A 20140-nucleotide genomic window follows, 5' to 3' on the forward strand; every position below is an offset into this window, starting at 1 on the left:
TTTGGATCGACCAAGCTGCAGTGGCTGTTTTCCTAACAAGCCTCCTAGAGGGATATTCACTGTAAAAATAATTTATCCTCCCAGTGTAAAAAACAGCCGTTACTGGAGGCAAAACCAAGACAGTGAAGGCTGCTTGTGGCCCCTGCTGAGCCCCTGACGCGTGTCCAAGTGGCGTGGGATTCGTGAGGGCCTCTGTGTGCTCCTGGGGTCCAGCGGTCGGCTCGGGGCTGATAGGACCCCGAGAGGCTGATGCGGTAGTCGGGGATGCAAGGACCCTAGTGTGGGACCTGCGTTGCGGCCCTGTGACCGACAGGCAGGGGTCCTGTCACACAGGCTGGGAGCCTGGGAGGGCTGGGACCCCAGCGTGGCTGGGATTGGTCAAGGGCGAGGGAGTGGGCGTTGCTAAGTGACCCACCCCGCGCCGCACAGGGGAGAGAGCCTGAACCCACTCTCCCCTTCGTCTGCCTGCAGCGTCGGCTGAGAACGTTTGTCCGCCAGACCCGTGGTTTCGTCTGAGCCCTGCCGGGCTCGGGGCTCAGCCTGTGAACTTGGGTCGGGACTGTGGAGATGGGCCTGGCTAGAATGGGTGTCTCGGGCACCTGCCAGAACCCTCGGCTGTCTGCCTCCATGGATCTGCATTCGGGATGTCCCCGCTGGGTGTGGAGTGGCTCCACGCCCCTCCCCTGGGGTAGGGAGCTCCTCGCCTGGGTCCCCTAAGTGCCGGTGTCGCACCCTCAGGTGCTCACCCCCTTGCAGCTATCGGCGGAGGCTGGCACGGGAGGCATTGATGGCAAATAAAGGCTTCCCTGGAAAGCGGGGCTGCGCTGGGGTCCCCTAGTCCTGCCTTACAGGGACCACCCCCACCAGCTGTCTGGGCGCTCAGGAAGACCAGGGGACTTTGGGGGTGACCAGCCTCTCCACAGCCTCCAGGGCTTTCCCGGGCCTCTGCCCCAGGCAGCAATTGGTTTGGAGTCTAGAGCCAGAGCTCAGAATGGGACCCGAGCTCCCGAACCCTGTCACTGCCACCGACTTGGGGCCTCGGTGTCCTCTCCCGCTCTCCTTGTTAGGTGCCAGTGAGCTGTAAACGGGGCACGTATGTTAATAAGTGCTCGGCTCGCACTCCAGCTGCCAGCGAGAAGCTTCGGCTTACAGTGGACTGCGGCAGAGAAGACAGCAGGCTCGCCGCAGCCCCCAAAGCCTGGGCTCTGTGCTGTCAGCCAGCTCCGTGTTTATCCTGCAGGCCAGGAGCCCAGGAGCCAGCAAGGAGCCATGGCGCCTGTGTGATGGGGACCAGAGGGGGGTGTCATTGCAGAACTGGGGGAGCAGTGCTTCCTTCATGGGCAGACAGGGAAGGCCCCTCCCAGGGGACGTTTGGGCAGAGGTCTGAATGACTTGAAGGTACAAGAAGCTCCACATGGAAGCACAAGGAGCACGTGCAAAGGTCCTGAGGCGGAAATGCCAGAGAGGAAGAGAGTGATTACGTGTGAAGAGATGGGCTCAGCTCCCTTGAGTGCTCGTGTTGTGGTTCGGGTGACTGGCCCAGTGTAGAAGGTCCGGGGGGAGCACCGGTTCTTGGACCGTATTAGTTCGTTCTGTTGGTTGTGTCAACTGGTCTTCTCTTTCTTTATTGTTCTGCCTTTTTAAGCTTCCTGTTTGGAAAGAATCAAGACCTTGGTATTGGAGCAGATCATTTCCACCCAGAAACAAGGACTTTGAAATGGAGAAACCTCTTGTAGAACCTAGGGTGCCCCCCCACCCCCCCGCCGCCCCATCTCAAATGCTTTTTGTAATACTTCCATTCTTCAAGGTGGTGTTTGGACAGTCCCGCGTCTTGTTATGATCTGTGTTGTGAAAACACTCAGGCGGCCCTGGTCTCCTCTCTGGCCATCGTTTTGGGGAGGGTATCAGACAAGATGGCATGCAGTCCTGACGATGGAACATTCTGAAGCATATTTGTAAATCTGGATGGGGAAGGCACTTGTTAGTGGCCATCCTTGTGCTGGTTCCCTTTGTTTATTTTTTGAACTTTTCATTACGGGGAATTTGAACACACGCAAAGGTAGACAAAATAGGGTAAAGAACCCCACATGCTCATCACCCAGCCCCAAACCATCAGCCCATATGGCAGAATGCCCTCCTGTCCATGATGAAATATCCCCCATATTGTTTTTTATATATTTTGGTTTTAGTTTTTTTTATTTTTAAAGTTATTTAGGCCTCACAGCTTATGGGAGGATTGAACCTGGGCCCCCTGCAGTGGAAGCACTGACTTTTTTTGTTTTTTTTTTTTTAAGATTTATTATTATTTATTTTATTTATTTTTGGCTGCATCAAGTCTTAGTTGTGGCACGTGGGCCTCTTTGTTGCGGTGTGCGGGCTTCTCTCTAGTTGTGGTGTGTGGGTTTTTTTCTCTTCTCTAGTTGTGGTGCGCGAGTTCCAGAGAACGTGGGCTCTGTAGTTAGCATCACGCGGGCTCTAGTTTAGGTGCGTGAGATCGGCGCACAGGCTTAGATGCCCCACAGCATGTGGGATCTTAGTTCCCTGACCAGGGATCAAATCTGTGTCCCCTGCATTGTAAGGCGGATTCTTTACCACTGGACCGCCAGGTAAGTCCTGGAAGCACTGAGTCTTAACCACTGGACTGCCAGGGAATTCCCAAAACATTTTGTTTTTAAAGAATTGCAGACTCCCAAGGAGTTGCAAAAATAGTATGGAGAAGTCCCACGCGCTCTTCCCCCAGTGGTGACATTTTACACGACCACAGTCCACTGTCAAAACTAGGAAGTTGATGTTGGCACAGTACACTACAGGCCTTACTCAGATTTCACTAGTTTTAGTATGCACTCAGTTTTTGGTATGTCTGTGTGATCTCTTATCAGCCGTGTAGATTTGTGTAACCACCATCACAATAAAAATACAGAACTGTCAAAAAAAAAAAAAAGATACAGACCTGTCTTGTCAACACAGACCAATTCCCTCGTGATCCCCCTTTAAAGTCACCCCCACCTCCCACCTTCAGCCCCCGGCAACCACTGGTCTGTTTTCCAGCTCTATAACCTTGTCATTTCGACAGTGTTAGGGAATCATATGTAACCTTATGGGATTGGCTTTTTCACATAAGATCCATCTGACCTGTTGTGTGTATCAACAGTTTATTCCTTTTTATTGCTCAGTAGTAACTCTAATTATCCAATATTATTTTATCATCCTTTTTATTTCTATAAGGTGGGTAGTAGTAGTAATGTCCCATTTGACATTCCTGATTTTAGCACTTTGAGTCTTCTCTCTTGTTTTTCTTGATCATTCTACCTAAAGGTTTGTCCATTTTGTTGATCTTTTCAAAGAACCAGCTTTTGGTTTAGTTAATTTTTTTCTATTTTCTATTTTGTTAATTTCTGCTCTGATCTTTATTATTTCCTTCCTTCTGCTTGCTTTAGGTTCAGTTTGCTCTTCTCTTTCCAGTGCCATAAGGTAGAAGTTGAGATTATTGATTTGAGAGCTTTCATCTGTTTTTCATATAGGCAGCTATAAATTTACCTCTCAGTTCTGCTTTAGCTGCACTGTATAAGTTCTGGTTTGTCGTGTCTTCATTCTCATTCACCTCAAAGTATTTTCTAATTTCACTTTTGATTTCTTCTGTGACCCATTGGTTATTTAGGAGTGTGTTGTTTAATTTTCACATATTTGTGACTCCCCACATTTCCTTCTGTTATTGACCTCTAATTTCCATTGAGGTCAGAGAACCTACTGTGTATGATTTGAATTCTTGTTAATTTGATGAGGCTTTTTGTAGCCTGGTATTTGGTGTATCCTGGAAAATGTTCCATATGTCCTGAGAAGAAAGGATATTTGGCTGCTCTTGGATGGGGATTTCTATAGATGTCTGTTGGTTTGTAGTGTTGTTCAAGTCTTCTGTTTCTTTATCTTCCTTGTTTTATTCATTATTGAAAGTGAGATATTGCTGTCTCCAACTGTTATTATTGAATTGTCTATTTTCCCCTTCATTTCTGTCAGTTTTTGCTTCATTTATTTTGGGGTTCTGTTATTAGGTTCTTATATGTTTATAATTGTTATATCTTCCTGATGGAGTGGCCCTTTTATCTTTATAAAATGGCCATCTTTATCTCTAATGACACTTTTATTTTGAAGTCTATTTTGTGTGATATTAGTATAACCACTCCCGCTTTCTTATGGTTGCTATTTGCATGTTAGACCCCTTTCTGTCCTTTTATTTTCAGCCTATTTATGTTTTTGAATCTAAAGAGTATAGACAACATATAGTAAGATCTTTTTCTTTTTCCAATCTGATAATCTCTATTGATTGGATTGTTTAGTTACATTTAAGTCATTATTAATATAGTTGGATTTACGTCTTCCATTTTCCTTTTTGCTTTCTGTCCAACGTCTTTTGTTTCTCTCTTCCTCCTTTACTGCTTTCTTTTGCATTAAGTGAATATTTTCTAGTGTAACATTTTAATTCCTTTAATGATTTTTTTCATTATATTTTTGGAAGTATATTCTTAGTGGTTGTTCTAGGTCTTATCATATACATCTTAACTTACCAGAATCTACTTCTGATTCCCAGTATTATTTGAAGCAAGTTTATACTGATTCCATTTGAACAGGATTAATTAGGATTAAACTCATTTGATCAATGAAATGGCTTGGGTGACTTGGGTTTTTCAAGGATGCTGATGTGTCTGTTGGCCTCAATGGCGCCCTTCTTTTGTTTATTCCTTTTCACATTTGGTGAAATGAACGTCTCAAAGGATCTGTAATGATCAAAAATATTTGTGAAGCCCTGCCTTCTCAGGATCAGGCTTGGGAAGGCCCCAACTCCTGTGTCATCGCTCTCCTTGTAGTTTTGGCCTTTTCTTCTCCTTTGCCCCATCTAAGCTGACTGGTTTGTAGCCCTGATCCTGCCTCAGGATTCCAAATCTGCGTCAGTGTGTCATGCCCACTCGGAGGCAGGTCTTTGGGGTTAAGGAGTACCCGGTGCAGGGAGGCCCAGGTCAGCCTCGAGATAAGTCTGCGAAGGCCAGCAAGATGGTTGGGCTGTGACTTGGTTGTTAGCTGTCACTCTTTTTGTGACAGCCCAGGTGGGCGGCCTGAGGGGTGGTGGTCAGGATGGCACCGGGCAGAGAACCAGGAGCAGACCGAGTGGGTGCCTCTGGTCACCAACAGCGTGGGCAGCCCCAGTGTTCTGGATGCATTTAGTTGAAGCTTCAAAACAGCATCAAAGTTTTGATCAAACGTTGAGGAGCTCTCGTGCTATTTTTTTTTCTGGCTTGGTATATATTTTTTTAATAGCAACTTTATTAAGTATAATTCACATGCCATACAATTCACCCTTTTAAAATGTACAATTCAGTGGTTGTTAGTATATTTACAGGATGTGCAGCCATCACCACCATTGAAGTCTAGAACATTTTCATCACTCCAGAAGGAAACCCCATACCTATTAAATAATCACTCTCCATTCCCCAGCCCAGACAACCAAATGCTGTAGTGTCTCTGGATTTGCCTGTTCTGGAGGCTTTATATAAAGGGAGTCACACATTGTGTGGCCTTCAGTGTCTGGCTTCTCTCCCTGACCATCATGTTCTCAGAGGATCTGTGTTGTAGCGAGGGTCAGTGCTTCACTCCTTCCATGGCTGCGTAATATTCCACTGTATGAATGGACCACATTTAGTTTATCTGTTCATCCATCAATGGACGTTAGGGCTGTTTCCACCTTTTTTGTCTATTGTGAATAATGCCTATGATGCACATTCATGTACAAGATTCTATGTGGACACGTTTCATTTCTCTTGGGTAGACACCTAGGAGTGGAATTGCTGGGCCAGACGGAAGGTCCGTGTTTGAGGCTTTAGGAAACTGCCAGATTGTCTTTCACAGTGGCTACACTGTGATACAGTCCCACCAGCAGTGTACGAGGGTTCCAGTGTGGCTTGGTATTTTTAAATTTGAATTAGGTTGGGGACCATAATCATTTTGGTGATGGTTTAATCCCAGGACGCGCTGCCTCTTTGCCCTGAGATCAGCACCCATCCACCCAGATGGACCAGCCAGGGAGCTGCTGGGAATGGGACCTCTGGGAATGGAGCTGAAGGGGTGGGACCTCTGGGTCCTGGCACGGCTCTCGAGGCGGCTCTGCGTCCCCTTTGTTTTTATAAAAGTGGTACATAAGTGTTGTCAGCAGAGACAGAAGCCTGTGTGAATTACAGATTTCCCCAGATCCTGCCACCCGGATAGAACCGTTCTTGACATCGTGGTGAAGGCTCCCTGGTCATTGCCGTGTGTCAGGTGGAGGTCTTTCTAGTTTGTTGACTCCACACTCCCCAGCGGACACCCTTCTATTTTGAAGGGTGTTTTTCAGTTATCCCCAGAAAGGTGGTCTGCTTGGATGCTCCTACGACAGCTGGGGGCTCTCATCATCCTGGCGACAGCCCCCGCTTTTGTGCCTCCTTCTAATCTGTCACCTCCTAGTCACTGCTTTTTTTTGAAATGCCAGTTCATAGCCCTCGCCCATGTGTTACACTGGGGTGTTTTTTTCTTGACTTATAACAGGGTTTCTCACCCTCAGCACTGTTGATATCTCTGAGCTGGATCCTCCTGCGGGGGCCGCCCCGGGCACGGGGAGGTGTTGAGCAGCATCCCTGACCCCCATCCCCTCGATGCCAGGAGCCCCTTCCCTCCCCCAGTCCTGACAAGCACAGATGTCCCCAGATGTCACCAGGTGTCCGCTGGGGGACAGACTCGCCTCTGGTTGAGAACCAGTGTTTTATTATAACCCTTTCTATATTAGGGCTGTTAGCATCTTCAGCATTATACGTTTTTTCTCAGTTTCTCAATTTATCTCCCGGCTTTATTTTTGATGTGTTGTTACATAGAATATTTTAAAGCTTATTGCCAAATTTGTCATTTCCTTTAAAGCGCCTGGTCTTGTGACCTGCCCAGAGAGGTCTTCCCTTCCCTGAGATTACCAAAACACTGGCCCACTTTTTTTTCTCCTGCATTTTTATGGATTTTAGAAGGACCCACAGTCTGGAGGCCCCGGGTGGGGACAGAGCTGTGTGCTTTCCACGCTGCTCTCCTGTAGTCTGCACAGGCTGGTGAGGCTCGTGGTTGGGACACGGATCTCGAGCTGGGCTCCCCTGTTGCTAGCTGTGTGATCACTGCCCCGTGCCTCAGCTTGCTCATCTGTGAAATGGGCTGTGAGAGCAGTACCTGCTTCCTAGGGTTTTGGGGCTGATCAGACATGCCAGGTGCTTAGAGCCGGGCCTGCACATGGTGACCTGTGCCCCCATCATCGGCCTTTTTATCTGTCCTGGTCATCCCTGAGCCTCGCACTAGCTCCAGGGGAAGCTCCAGGCAAGCTCTAGAAGGGCAACGCTGTTTGGGGAGGTCAGGGAACCTGTCCAGGGTCCCCAGGGCCGTGGGTGAGGGGCAGGGTCCTCTCCGGGCTCAGAACGTGAGCACACCTGCGTCGTCCGGCCCCACAAAATTACGAGGTACCTTTGCAGAGAAATAGGAAGATTATTTTGTCAGTGATTATGGTTTTAAATGGTTAGTCATGGAACATTGAAGACCTGTACACACGAGTAAAGAATGGGCTGGTGTCTTGAGCGTCTGCAGGGGTGGCCTTCTGGCCGTGTGGGGAGCTTGCTGGGGTGCCACACCCCCTCCCAGGGTGCCGGTGTCCGCCCTGCTCTCTGTGTGGCGCCAGCCCCTTGCCTGGGCTGTGGGCTGGGGACAGGTGGTGACCTTTGCCCAGGCTGCGTCCCTGACCCCCCGAGCCTAGTAAAGACGTAGGTGGGCTGGCAGGCCCTGTTCTTGTCCACGATGTTCCAAAAGCAGGTGCTGGCAGCCTCCTTGGCTCCCTGGCCTTTCACCCACGTGCTTCCTTTTTTTGTTTGTTTTTGTCTTTTCAATCCAAGTGCTTCCTTTCTCTTTTTTGTCCTTTTTGAATAAAAACTTTCAGAGACGTAATTTCAGATTTCCAGAAAAGTTGCAAGAATGGCACGAAGAATTCCCAGACACCTCTCACCTGGCCCCTAGGAGTTAACCTTTCAATGCAGCTGCTCCTGTTCCTTTTCTCTCTCTCGTCCTCTCTGTCTGCGCATTTCTTCCTGAACTGTTCCACATACATGCCTCTTTACCTCTAAATACCTCAGTGGGCATCTCTTCTGAACAAGGGATTCTCTTATCAAATTATCAGAACCAGGAAGTTAATTCTCAAAATTCTCAGAGGCCAGGCTCACACACCGCGTTAATACGTCACGTCGCTTTTGTTTCTGTTCATCTGGATCAGTTCCTGAGTCTGTCCTTCTGGCTCATGGCTTGGACGTTGGGAGAGTACAGGCCCGTTATCCTGTGGGGCGTCGCTCGGTGTGGGTTTGTCTGCTGGTCCTCTCACGTCTGGCAGGAACATGCCAGAAGCAGTCTGGTGTCCTTCTCGGAGTATTGTCTCTGGAGCCCACATCTGGTGGCATCAACCTGGCCCACTTGGGTAAGGGGGTGTCTTCCAGATTTCTCCACCCTGAAGTTACAATTTTACCATTTGTAATTGGTAAGTTTCTTGCGGGAGGTCCTTGAAGTTACAATTTTACCATTTGTAATTGGTAAGTTTCTTGCGGGAGGTCCTTGGGGACCTTGTAAACACCGCGTTGTTCCCCCAACATTCACTGTTTGTTTGGGCAGCCGTTGTTGGTTCTCGCCAAGTAGAGATCGTCTAATTCCACCATTCCTTCTGCATTTATTAGTTGGCTTTCTACTGTGAAGAACAGCTGTCGCTTCTTCCCCATCTGTTTACTTATATCAGCGAGGACGCATGGGTCCTTAACTGATTCAGTAGATTGTAATCCATTGCTGTCATTGTTTTCGGATGCTTTAGTGGTCCCAGATTGATCCAGAGGTAGAGCTCCCTCCTGCTGGCTCCTCGTGTCCTTCAGGCACGTGCCCACCAGTCTCTGGGCACTTCCCTACTTTCGGGCACAGTGAGGTGGTCCAGGCCCATGCTGTGAGCTCCCACCTCAACTCCAGGCTTGACTGCTTCTCCAAGGAGCCCTGGTTCTTCTTGTGGACAGTGCATTTAGAAACCAAGATCTGGGTGTTCAGTTGCTCATTGCCAAGGGGGTGTCTTTGCCTCTGGGCCCTTTTGCCCGGGAAATAGGTGTGTAAATAAATACACATGTGCATACATTAGTGTGTCTGTGTGTACATGTATCGCACAGACACCCACATCCATTTCTGCTTCTACCTATACACACTAGTGCCCACGAGTTCACACCGACACCTCCACTTCCAGCCCTTTGTTCGTGCAGGCTGCTTACCGGCCTCCCCTTCCCTTTTCTGTAACTCTGTCTCTGTCAGTGAGAGCCCTGCGTCACCCACAGTAAAAGAAGCCCCTGGAGTAAGTCAATATTTGCTTTATCTTTATCTCAAAAGCACATAGTTCCAAAACCATGCTTAAAAGTGACATGGCTTAGTTCTTTCTTTTCTCTTTATTGTGGTTGTATTATGTACTTGAAATACTGTTTGTATTTCATTGTAGGATTCTTCCCCCCAGCCCCCCACAGTTCTTATTGATTTCATTCATTCCCTCATTCATTTAGTATGTGGGACATTAGCATGGTTCAAGGGTCAGAAAGGTGTCTGGAGAGATGCATCATCACCCTTCCTCGCCCTCCCTCCTGCAGGAAATGATCTCATTAGTTTATGTCTCAGAAATGCAGAATTGTGTGTGTGTGTGTGTGTGTGTGTGTGTGTATATATATATATATATTTTTTTTGCCCACGCCTTGCAGCTTGTGGATCTTAGTTCCCCAACCAGGGATTGAAACCATGCCCCCGGCAGTGAAAGCACGGAGTCCTAACCACTGGAATGCCAGGGAAGTCCCAAGTATGTTTTCTTATACATGGAAGGTGGCACAGTGGGGATCACTCTTGCACTTTTCTCTTTTCACTGCGCAGCGTGTCCTGGAAACAGCTTCATCTGGCCATGGAGATGTGCCCGCCCTCCTGCACAGCTGTGTGGTGTCCACTGGGGGCTGCAGCACAGTTAGCCCAGCCTCTCCCCTGTACGTGCGTTGGGCTTGTTTCCAGTATCTTGCTGGTACAAACGGTGCAGCAGTGAATGCCCTGGTGTAGAGGTATCTTCATATTCTTGGAAGAGTATCTTCAGGGTCGATTTCTAGAAGTGGGATTGCTGGCTCAAAAGATAAGTGCCAAGATGTGTGTTAGCTTCTGGCACGTTCCCTCCTGGGGTGGCGGATGGGTTTACTCTCACTAGCACCGAGAGGATCTGGTCCCACAGGCTCACTAGCAGGGTGTGCTCTTCTAGTGGAAACGTACTTGCTGATCTGAGCCGTGAGAGATGGGGTCTCAGTGTAGTTACTTTTATTTATTTATTTATTTTAAATTTATTTTTGGCTGCATTGGGTCTTCGTTGCTGTGCGCAGGCTGTCTCTAGTTGTGGTGAGCGGGGGCTACTCTTTGTTGTGGTGCACGGGCTTCTCATTTTGGTGGCCTCTCTTGTTGCGGAGCATGGGCTCTAGGTGCGCGGGCTTCAGTAGTTGTGGCACGCAGGCTCAGTAGTTGTGGCTCGCGGGCTCTAGAGCACAGGCTCAGTCGTTGTGGCACACGGGCTTAGTTGTTCGCGGCATGTGGGATCTTCCTGGACCAGGACTCGAACCCGTGTCCCCTGCATTGACAGGCGGATTCTTAACCACTGCGCCACCAGTGTGGTCCCGGGGTCTCAGTGTAGTTTCAGTGAGCATTTCTGAAATTAGGAGTGAGGTCGAGCATCATTTCATGTGTTAAAAGCCAGTTTGATATCTTTTCTGTGAATAGCCTGTTTATGCTTTTCACCCACTTTTCAGTTGGATTTTTGATGTTTCCTCATTGATTCAATTCCACCCTTACCCAGTGCTTTGAGGTGCCACCCTTGTCTCCCCCCACTCCCTGATCTGTGATTCCCCCAGCCCCTGGAGGAGGTCAGGCTCTAGAAAGACACATGCACACGCTTTCCTTTCCAGCGTGCTAGGTGTGCCTCGCAGGACATGGTTGATCCGAAGTGTGCCCCGCAGGACATGGTTGATCCGAAGTGTGCCCCGCAGGTCATGGTTGATCGCTTCCAGGCATCTCAGGTTCTCAAGATCCAGCTGGAACCTTCCCATCCCGGTGCTCCCGACCCTGCAGAGGCAGGTCCTGCAGAGGAGTTGGGGTGGACAGGTGGGCTGTGTGTCCAGAGCATAAAGGCCTAAGAACAGCCGGTGGAAGAAGGCGGGTATTTTTTTAAAAAGAGACCTTGCCAGACTGCCCTTGGGAGCAGTCCTGGGTGGCCACTGGGGGCATGTCACCAGATCTGCCTTCCTTGCCCGAGTGAAGCTCTTAAATGACAAAGCCCATGACAGCTGCCATATACGAGGGTTTACTGTGTGCCAGGGTCTCCTTCCGGTGCTTTTGTCTGTGGCCTTGTTTAACCTCCTGCAACCCCACAGTAGGGCACGGTGACCCCCACTTGACAGATGAAGAAACCGAGGTGCAGAGGTTAGGAACTTGCCCCAGGTCACACGGCCGGCTGGGACCCCTCGGGGGCATCTGTGCTGGTCTCTGCAGCCCCGCCATGGTCTCCAGAGAATGGAGTAGGATGTACCATGGGAAATGTGATCACAGAACTGTGTGTGAGGCTCTGCCACTGGGGAGCGGGCTTGGGAGCCCCCTCTCTGGGGTTTAGCCTCTTTTTGTCCCTCACTCCATTGCTGTAACGTTGAGCGTCTTCTCAGGTGCTTGCTAGCTGTTTGTATATCTCCTGCAGGGAGGTGTCCATTCAGTTCCTTTACCCACTTGTGAATTAGGTTGTCTTTGTTGTTGTTGACCCATAAGAGTTCTTTTTCTATTCCGGATACAAGTCCCTTTTGAGATCTAAGGTTTGCAGATATCTTCACCTATCCTGTGGGTCGTCTTTACTTTGTTGATTATGTCCTTCGAAGCACAAAGTCAGTTTATTTATTTTTTCTTTTGTCACTCGTTCTTTTGGTGTTGTATCTAGAAACCGTTGCCTAATCCCAGGTCACAAAGATTAATTCGTGTGTTTTCTTCTAGGAGTTTTAGAGGTTTAGCTCTAACGTTTAGGTATGTGAGTTAATTTTGAGTTAATTTCTGTCTGGTGTGAGGTAGGGGTCCAGCTTCTTTCTTTTGCACGTGGACATCCAGTTGTGCCAGCACAACTGTGGTAAAGACTGCTCCTTACCCCTCGGACCGTCTTGGCAACCTCACTGAAAACCAACTAACTTTAAATGTGCAGGTTTATTTCTGGACTGCCCTCTCTCATCCATTGAGCTCTCTGTACATCCTGAGGCCAGGACCACATTGGCTTGATCACTGTAGCTTTGTCACCCCGAGTTATTTTATATCTAGTCTCTGGGGCGGACATTAAAGAAAAATGATATGGTTCTTACATTTCCAGGAGATGAGATCAGAGCCTTCCTGGGGTTGGGATCCAGACAACACAGGGTGCCCGCCACCTCCCTAGCTGAGCCATTGCCACTTCCGCAGTTGGATTTTGTTGTCTGTGAGGATACAGAGGATTTGGTGAGATATTTGTAAACGAGAGGCTCTTTTCCCAGTCTGTAAAGACTGATGAAAATGTCAGCTCTTCAGGTCTCTCAAACAGGAAGCATCTGAAACTTGCGTTCGGCAGGTTGGGTCTTTAATCAGTCCTGAAACTGGATTGCAGGCTGGCGTCAACTTGCTTTCTCTTTTCTTATCGGTTTGGATCTTTTTACAGCCAGACTCTCCTCTTCCAGCTAAAACCTGCTGTGCAGTGAACTTCAGAGGACGGAGATAGAGGTTGTTGTGTTTTTTTTGTTTTAGTGTTTTTTTTTTGCTTTTGATATTTTATTTTGAAATAATTTAGGAGGCATTGAAATGTTGCCGAGACAGTACAAAGAGTTCTCATGTACCCTTCAGCCACGTTGCCCTGATACTAACGCCTAACGTAACTGCAGAAGGATGACCTGAAGTAATAACAACAGATTTTATTAGGATCCCACTGGTTGTCCCTCTCAGCCCCTTTTCTGCCCAGGACCCAACTCGGGACCACACGGTGCAGGCGTCAGGCTCCTTAGGCTCTTCCGGACTGGGGCTGTGTCTCAGTCTTTCCTTGTGTGTCGTGACCTTGACACTTCCGGAGAGCACTGGTGGGGGATTTTGTAGCGTCCCTCTCCTTGGCTTTGTTTCTCATGGTGACACGAAGGTTATGCATTTGAGGGAGGCTGCCCCAGGGCGATGTGCTGATGTGTCTCTTTGCCTGTGGGGTCAACCTTCACCCCTCGGTTAAGGTGGCACCTGCTTGGAGCCTCTGCCGGAAGGTTGCAGGTTCTTCCTCTGGGACCTCGCGACAGCACACCTGCTTCTCATAAACATTTGCCTGTCAGTTTCAGCGTCTGCGGTGGATCTTTCCTGCAGCAGGGATTACCGTACAGATCTCACGGCGCATTTATGTTGCCTTCACTCCGTCTGCATTATGATCTAGAATTTTTTGTGGAAGAGAGCTATCCCTTCTCCCCCACTTCCGTTACATTTTGACTCTCACACCAGTAAGGGCCAGCATGTGTTTATGGCACTCTGTGGGTTTATAGTCGGGCCTGTCACTTCCACTTGTTGGCCTCGCTGTCCTTGCTTTGGTCGTCCGGTGCCCCTTCACGGCGCTCACGTCCTCCTGGGAGTCCCCATCTTCTATGAGTATTTCCACCCTCCCTGCTCCCACGAGGGGCTCCAGCTCACCTTGGGAGCAGCGGGGAGCAGGCCAAGTTGGGTGCTGAGCCCTCCTGGATCAGATAACATACACAGGCGAGGAGGGCTCCCTGCCTTTGTGGGCAGAAGCTGCCCGTCAGCTCTCTGCCTCTCGGACCCCGGGCCCAGCTCCCGGGCCACCGTGGGCGGTGTGGGTGGACCCATCCCGAGGGCTAGCCCTAGGTGGCCCAGAGCTGATAGGACCAGGGGCCCAGCCACCCCTGCCCGGGGTGGGGAGGCCAGGCCTGTGGGGTCCCACAGGTGCCAGCAGCCGGTGGCAGTTCCTGGTGCCTCAGCGTGTGGAGACAGCTGGCTCTTCCCCCTGTTCCTGCTGCTTCTTCCTGGCCCACCTGCCTGCCTTTTGCAGAGGGTGGAGGAGCCATCAGCGTCTGCGGGGCGGGCACCTCGGAAGAGCGACATCATCCGACTGTCAGACGGCGCCTTTTTAAAGGAGAAATGGTCAGAGTGTGCCTCTTTGGGGTGGTGCTGTCTGAGGCCTTGGGTCGCCGCTCAGTCTGTCCCCTCAGTGCAGCTGGACGCCTCCTGCCCACCCCGAGTTCTCTTCTCGGCGCCTGGCTTTCCTGGGAACCGCTACCAGGCCAGCGGCCCAGCCCTGCCAGCCTGGGCAGCAGGAGGCACCAGGGCCTTTCTGTTTTGTTTTCCTTTTAAAAATTACATAGACTTTATCGTTTAAACAGTTGTAGATTTATAGAGAAATTGAGAGCTCTAGGGAGAGTTCCCTACCCCCCTGACCCCGACACCCAGTCTCCCGTTATTCCGTTTTACATGAGGCAGATTCGTTTGTTGCAATCAGTGAATCTTATGAGTACATTCTCGTTGACTAGGGTCCTGCTTCATTCCGTTTGCCTTGTTTGCCCCTGTTGTCCTCTTCTGTCCCAGGACCCCATCTGGGACCCCCGTGACATTCAGGTGTCTCGTCTCCTCGGGCTCCTCTGGGCTGTGATGGTTCCTCAGACTTTCCTTGTTCTCGATGCCCTTGACGGGTTTGAGGAGGGCTGTGGCCAGAGATTTTGTAGAATCTCCCTCAGTAGGAACTTGTCTGCTGTTTTTCTCACGGTTACACTGGGGCACTGGGTGCTGGGAGGAGGACCACCTGTGAAGGGCCGTCTCATCCTTCATCTCGGGGTGCCTGCCGTCAACGTGACTCATCACTGCTGGTGTTGACCTTGGTCCCCTGGCTGAGGTCGTGCTGCTCAGGTGTCTCCACTGGAAGGTCACACCTCCCCCCTTTCCATACTGTCCCTCTTGAAAGGAAGTCACTGTGCCCAGCCCACACTTAAGGGCCCCCTGATGCCTCAGCCCTGGCTGCCCTGTGCCAAGTGGGCTGTGGCCAGGCCCCTGGTGTCTCAGGGCCTCCAGGGTGGTGACAGGCTGGCTACGGGGAGCCCTCAGTCCTTGCGGGAGCAGGGGAGGCGGGTGAACCTAGCCCCGCGTGGACATAGGTCAGGGTGGACAGAGGCCTTGCCTTGGCTGTGGCCTGAGGGCTGAGCCTTAACCTCAACCCCAGGGCTTCCAGCCTCCTATTTTGGGGTCAATGCTGTCATCCCCCAGAGCACGAGGGCAGGAGGACCCCGCAGCCATGGGCAGCAGCAGACTGGGGTCTGTCCAGCCGAGGACCACAGGCTCGGGTGGCCTTTGCCTTGCAGCCCACGTGCTGTACGTGGGGGTGGCCCATCGTCCACCTGGGGAGACAGTGTGCAAAGAGGTAGTGACAAGTGACCAGGGAGACACATGACCCCATCAGATGTGAGTGAAAGTCAGGCCAACTATTCTCAGCAGGGAGGCCTGTGGGCAGTGGGGGTGAGAAGGTCCTTCTCCTCTGTCATCGGGTGATGTACGTGGAAGCCGCCGGATCAGTCTCCCTTTGCTACGGTAACAAACGACCACAGACTCAGTGACTTAAAACAATGCGCATTTATCATCTCACCGCCCTGGCCGCCAGAAGTCCGACATGGGTCTCACTGGGCTAGGATCAAGGTGTGGGCAGGGCTGACTGATCCTCTGGAGGTGCCAGGGAAGAATCGGTTCTTCGCCATTTCCGGCTTCTGGAGGTGCCGCACCCTCGGCTGGTGGCCCCTCCTCCGTCTTCAGAGCACATGGCTCTGACCTCTGCCTCTGTCATCAGTTCTTCTCTGACTCTCACCCTCTCGCCTCCCTCTTAGAAGGACTCTGGGGATGACACTGGGCCCCCTGATAACGCAGGATCATCTTCCATCTCGAGATCCTTAACTTGGACTTCCCAGCGGTCCAGCGGATAAGACTGCACTTCCAATGCAGGGGGCCGGGTTTGATCCCTGGTCGGGAAGCTAAGATCCCACGTGCGGCGCGACCAAAAAAAAGAAGAAAAAAGATGTAAAAAAAACCATCCTTAACTTCATCCCATCTGCAGTCTTTTGTCACCAAGGAGAGCATAGTCACAGCTCCCGGGGATTAGGATGGGGACATCCTTGGGGGCCATTGTTCCACCAGCCACAGCCATGTGGAGACATGCCAGATTAACTGAACCCCCAGACTTCTGCTCTCGTCGCTGTCAGGGGCTGGCGGGGCTGCGGAGCAGGGCAGGTGGCAGCGGCCGAGGAGCCCTTGGGACTACATGTGGCCCTGGGCGGCTTAGCTGGTCCAGAGGAAGAGGCGAATGCCCGAGGGCCAGTCATTCCACAGCTCAGTGTGGCCTTTCAGCCCGGGGGCTGGCACCTGTTAGAAGACAGTGAAATCAATGTAGTGGGTTGTGCCCAGTAATTTTAAAAACCTGATTAAAAAAAAAGGTAGAAAAGGTCAGCACACGTTGCCTGTTTTTGGGACTCGTGCTATTTAGAGCTCCTGGTGAGTTAGGGAAGGTGTGCAGGACCAAGTTCCACACCCCCAGGGCACCCTGGCTGAGCTGCCCTGCAGCCAGGTCCGCCCCCAGCAGCTAGTCCAGCTTTAGGCAGCATGTGCAAAGGCACAGGGGCAGGGAGGGTCCGGCAGACGCCGAGCCGTCAGCTCAGCTCAGGTGTGCGGGAGGTAGGGGCGGGGAGCCCAGTGAGTCGGGGCAGCTGGAGCCCAGATTGTCAGAGGCCCTGGGGCCACACCCCACGTTTAGAGTCTTGTCCTGTGTCCATTCAGCAAGTGACCCTGAGCCTGGCTGTGAATGCTGTGGTGGGGACCCTGCCCCCCGTGGGGTCTCAGCTGCACGATGCCTGCCACGCTCTGCCCTGTGCTCTCTGCCCCCCGGGAGTGTAGATGGCGGTCACCACGCGGCAGTTCCTGTCCGACTGTCCTCCTTGGAGCGGCACCTTCCCTGCCTGCAGGGGGGTTCGGAAGAGGCAGAACTTCCTGTAAACCTCCCAGGAGCGCCTGTACCTTAAGGTTTCCAGAAGCATCATTGGTCTGATTTGATTGTGTTTGGAGGCTCTTGCTTCCTCAGCTACCGATGTTTAGGAGCTGAGAGCTTAAAATGGGCCATCGCTGGAAGCCTTTAGTGGGGCGGGTGCTCATGGTTGTGGATTTTCATGTTCTTGGAAACATCGCAACAGAGGCAGGCATCCCTGGGCTAAACGCTGCTGCTAGGAATGTAATTTGGAGTTAAGACTTAATCAGGCCATCGTTTTAGTTAATTGTGCTTTTGTTTTGCACATTTTAGGAACCATCGCTATTGCTGGAACCTGACGGAAACCCTAACAGAAGCCGGTTATTGGACCATCTCCCCGCAGCCTCACTCCCCACTGTGTACCAGGAACCTTGCAGTAAGTGTGCGGGCCCCCGGCCCCAGGGCTGCTGGTGGAGAAGGCGGCCCTGTTTGGTTCTGAGCTCCTGGGGTGTCCAGGGGCCAGATGCCCCTAGAGGAGCCTGGACCCCTCAGCGTGGCTGTGCTGGATGTGCCTTCTCTCCGCGTCTGCACTCTGGCCCCTCAGCATCTGAACACCTGTCCCTCACTTCTAGAAGCCCTGAGAACCATAGTGGGTTTGGGGGGACTCCCGGGTGGCCCAGGATGAGCTGCCCTATCTGTGTCGTGTCCCTGGGCAGGACACCACTTCTGGCTTCAGAAGTGGTGTTCACCCCAGGGGGCATGTTCACCCCACCTCACACCCTGTGGGAGATGATGACCAGTCACAGGGAGAGGGGAGGGTCTTCAAAAATGGAGGATTATTATTATTATTTTTAAAAATTAATTAGTTAATTATTTTTGGTTGCATTGGGTCTTCGTTGCTGTGTGCGGGCTTTCTCTAGTTGAGGCGAGCGGGGCCTACTCTTCGTTGCGGTGCGCGGGCTTCTCACTGCGGTGGCTTCTTGTTGCGGAGCACGGGCTGTAGGTGTGCGGGCTTCAGTAGTTGTGGCTCGTGGGCTCCAGTAGTTGTGGCTCACGGGCTTAGTTGCTCCGTGGCATGTGAGATCTTCCCGGACCAGGGTTTGAACCCGTGTCCCCTGCATTGGCAGGCGGGTTCTTAACCACTGTGTCACCAGGGAAACCCTGGAGGATTATTTTTCAATGCTTTGAAAAGAATCCCATGACCCAGCTGCTTCTGGGTTTCAGCTCCACGGTGTCCCCCTTCTCCTGGACTTTTCTAATTAAGCAGGGACAGAGGGTTCACAGAGGTGGCCTCTGGAGGTGGCCCAAGGTGGGGGGTCACTGGTAAGAAAACAGGGAGCAGCCTGAGCCCCTCATGGCTGGCACCCACGGGCAGGGGCACCCAGGTGGAGGGGCGCTCAGCATGGGACAAGCAGTTCCCGTGCTCCTGGCCACAGCGAGGAGAGCTGGCTGAGCGAGAAGGGCTTGTGTTCAGTGTTGACCTTGGGCGAAGCCTCCTCCCAAGACCACGTGGCTAATGAGGGCTCAGTGTGGACTAGAACGTGGCCTTGTCTGTTCTGCCATGATTTAGAAACCCAGGAATTGGGCCGTGGAGCTCAGGTTCCCCTTTACAAGCGGTGGAGTGCAGGGTTTGTTCCTTAAAGGGGAGATTTCAGGCATCTGGGTCCGGGGCCGGCAAACTGTGGCCCGAGGACCACTCGGCCCACTCGGCCCACTCGGCCTATTGTGTGTTCTTGTAAATAAAGCCTTATCGGCGCACAGCTGCTTCTGTTCACTTGCGCCTTCCTCCTCACGGTGGTGGAATTGCGTGGTTGTGACAGAGCCGCGTGCCTGCAAAGCTGCAAATGTTTACCGTGTGGTCCTGCACAGAGAAGGTGGGCCGTCCCCAGTCCCTGCCAGCTTGTCACTGTCTGGGGCTGGGTGGACCAGGTCCTCGTCGACTGGTTTAGAAATGGTCAGTTCTGACTGTGTGTCCCAAAGCGTTGCTTTACCCTTAAAGCTTATGCTTTCTTACAAGACCGTCAAGTCCCTGAAACTCGGTTATCCTCTCTGTATCCCCATCTGCACGACACATTCTGCGTACGTAGCTCGCCCTGTGCGGTTAACTTTTTAGTAATCCCTCACCAGGATGCTAGTCATCTCCCTCTGTCAACCCATTTTATAGCTGGAGAGACTGAGCACCAGCCCTGAAAGGCGTGAGAATGTTCTGGGCTGGGGGAAGAGTGGGAGGCGGAAATGAGTGAGGCCACGGGCACCTTCCCCAAAAGGCCTCGGGCGTTCGCGGAGATCAGGGTGCTCGTGACAGATGGGACAGGTTGACTGCGGTCTGGCAGGTGCCAAACAGGCTGCCTTGGACTTCAAAAAAATTAAGTTTTATAGAGATGTAATTACATGCCATAATGGTCACACCTCCAAGTATACAATTCAGGGAATTCCCTGGTGGTCCAGTGGTTAGGACTCCGCACTTTCACTGCCATGGGCACAGGTTCAATCCCTGGTCAGGGAACTAAGATCTCACAAGCCACACAATGGAGTGGACTAATTAATTAATTAAAATAAAGCGTGCAATTTAGTGGTTTTTAGTACGTTCACAGAGCTGTGCCGCCACCCCACCATCTAACTCCATCTAACTCCAGAACACCGTTATCAACTCCCCAGAACCACTGTACATTCAGCAGGCACTCCCTCTCCCTCCCTCAGGCCCTGACAACCAGGAACCCACTCTCTGTGTCTGTGGATCGGCCTGTTCTGGACGTTTCCCATCATTGGAATCACATGCTGTGTGTCCTCCTCCGTCTGGCTTCTCTCACCGAGCATTGTGTTCTCAGGCTCCATCCACGTTGCAGTGAGTGTCAGTGCCTCTCTCCTTTTCATGGCTGAGTGATGTGCCCGTGTGTGGAGGGACCACATTTGGTGTATCTGTCATCCGTAGATGGGCAGTCGTGTTGTCTCCGCTTTTGGGGTTTTATGAATGACGCTGCCGTGAACGTTCAGGTGTCTTGGTGGACGACACCTAGGGGTGGGATGGCT

General features: G+C 51.4%; 1 protein-coding gene across 3 annotated transcripts in view; it reads left to right on the top strand.

Moving 5' to 3' along the window:
- KDM4B (lysine demethylase 4B) overlaps positions 1–20140 on the top strand; it is a 134664-nt gene that overhangs the window by 12113 nt on the left and 102411 nt on the right. For all 3 annotated transcript variants that reach the window (XM_082836020.1, XM_082836021.1, XM_082836022.1), the window contains exon 2: positions 17444–17546. The gene's annotated coding sequence lies outside the window, so the exon portion shown is untranslated. The remainder of the gene's footprint in view (positions 1–17443; positions 17547–20140) is intronic.

The sequence above is a fragment of the Leucopleurus acutus genome (genome assembly GCF_964270905.1).
Source record: "Leucopleurus acutus genome assembly, chromosome: 3".
NCBI lineage: Eukaryota > Metazoa > Chordata > Mammalia > Artiodactyla > Delphinidae > Leucopleurus > Leucopleurus acutus.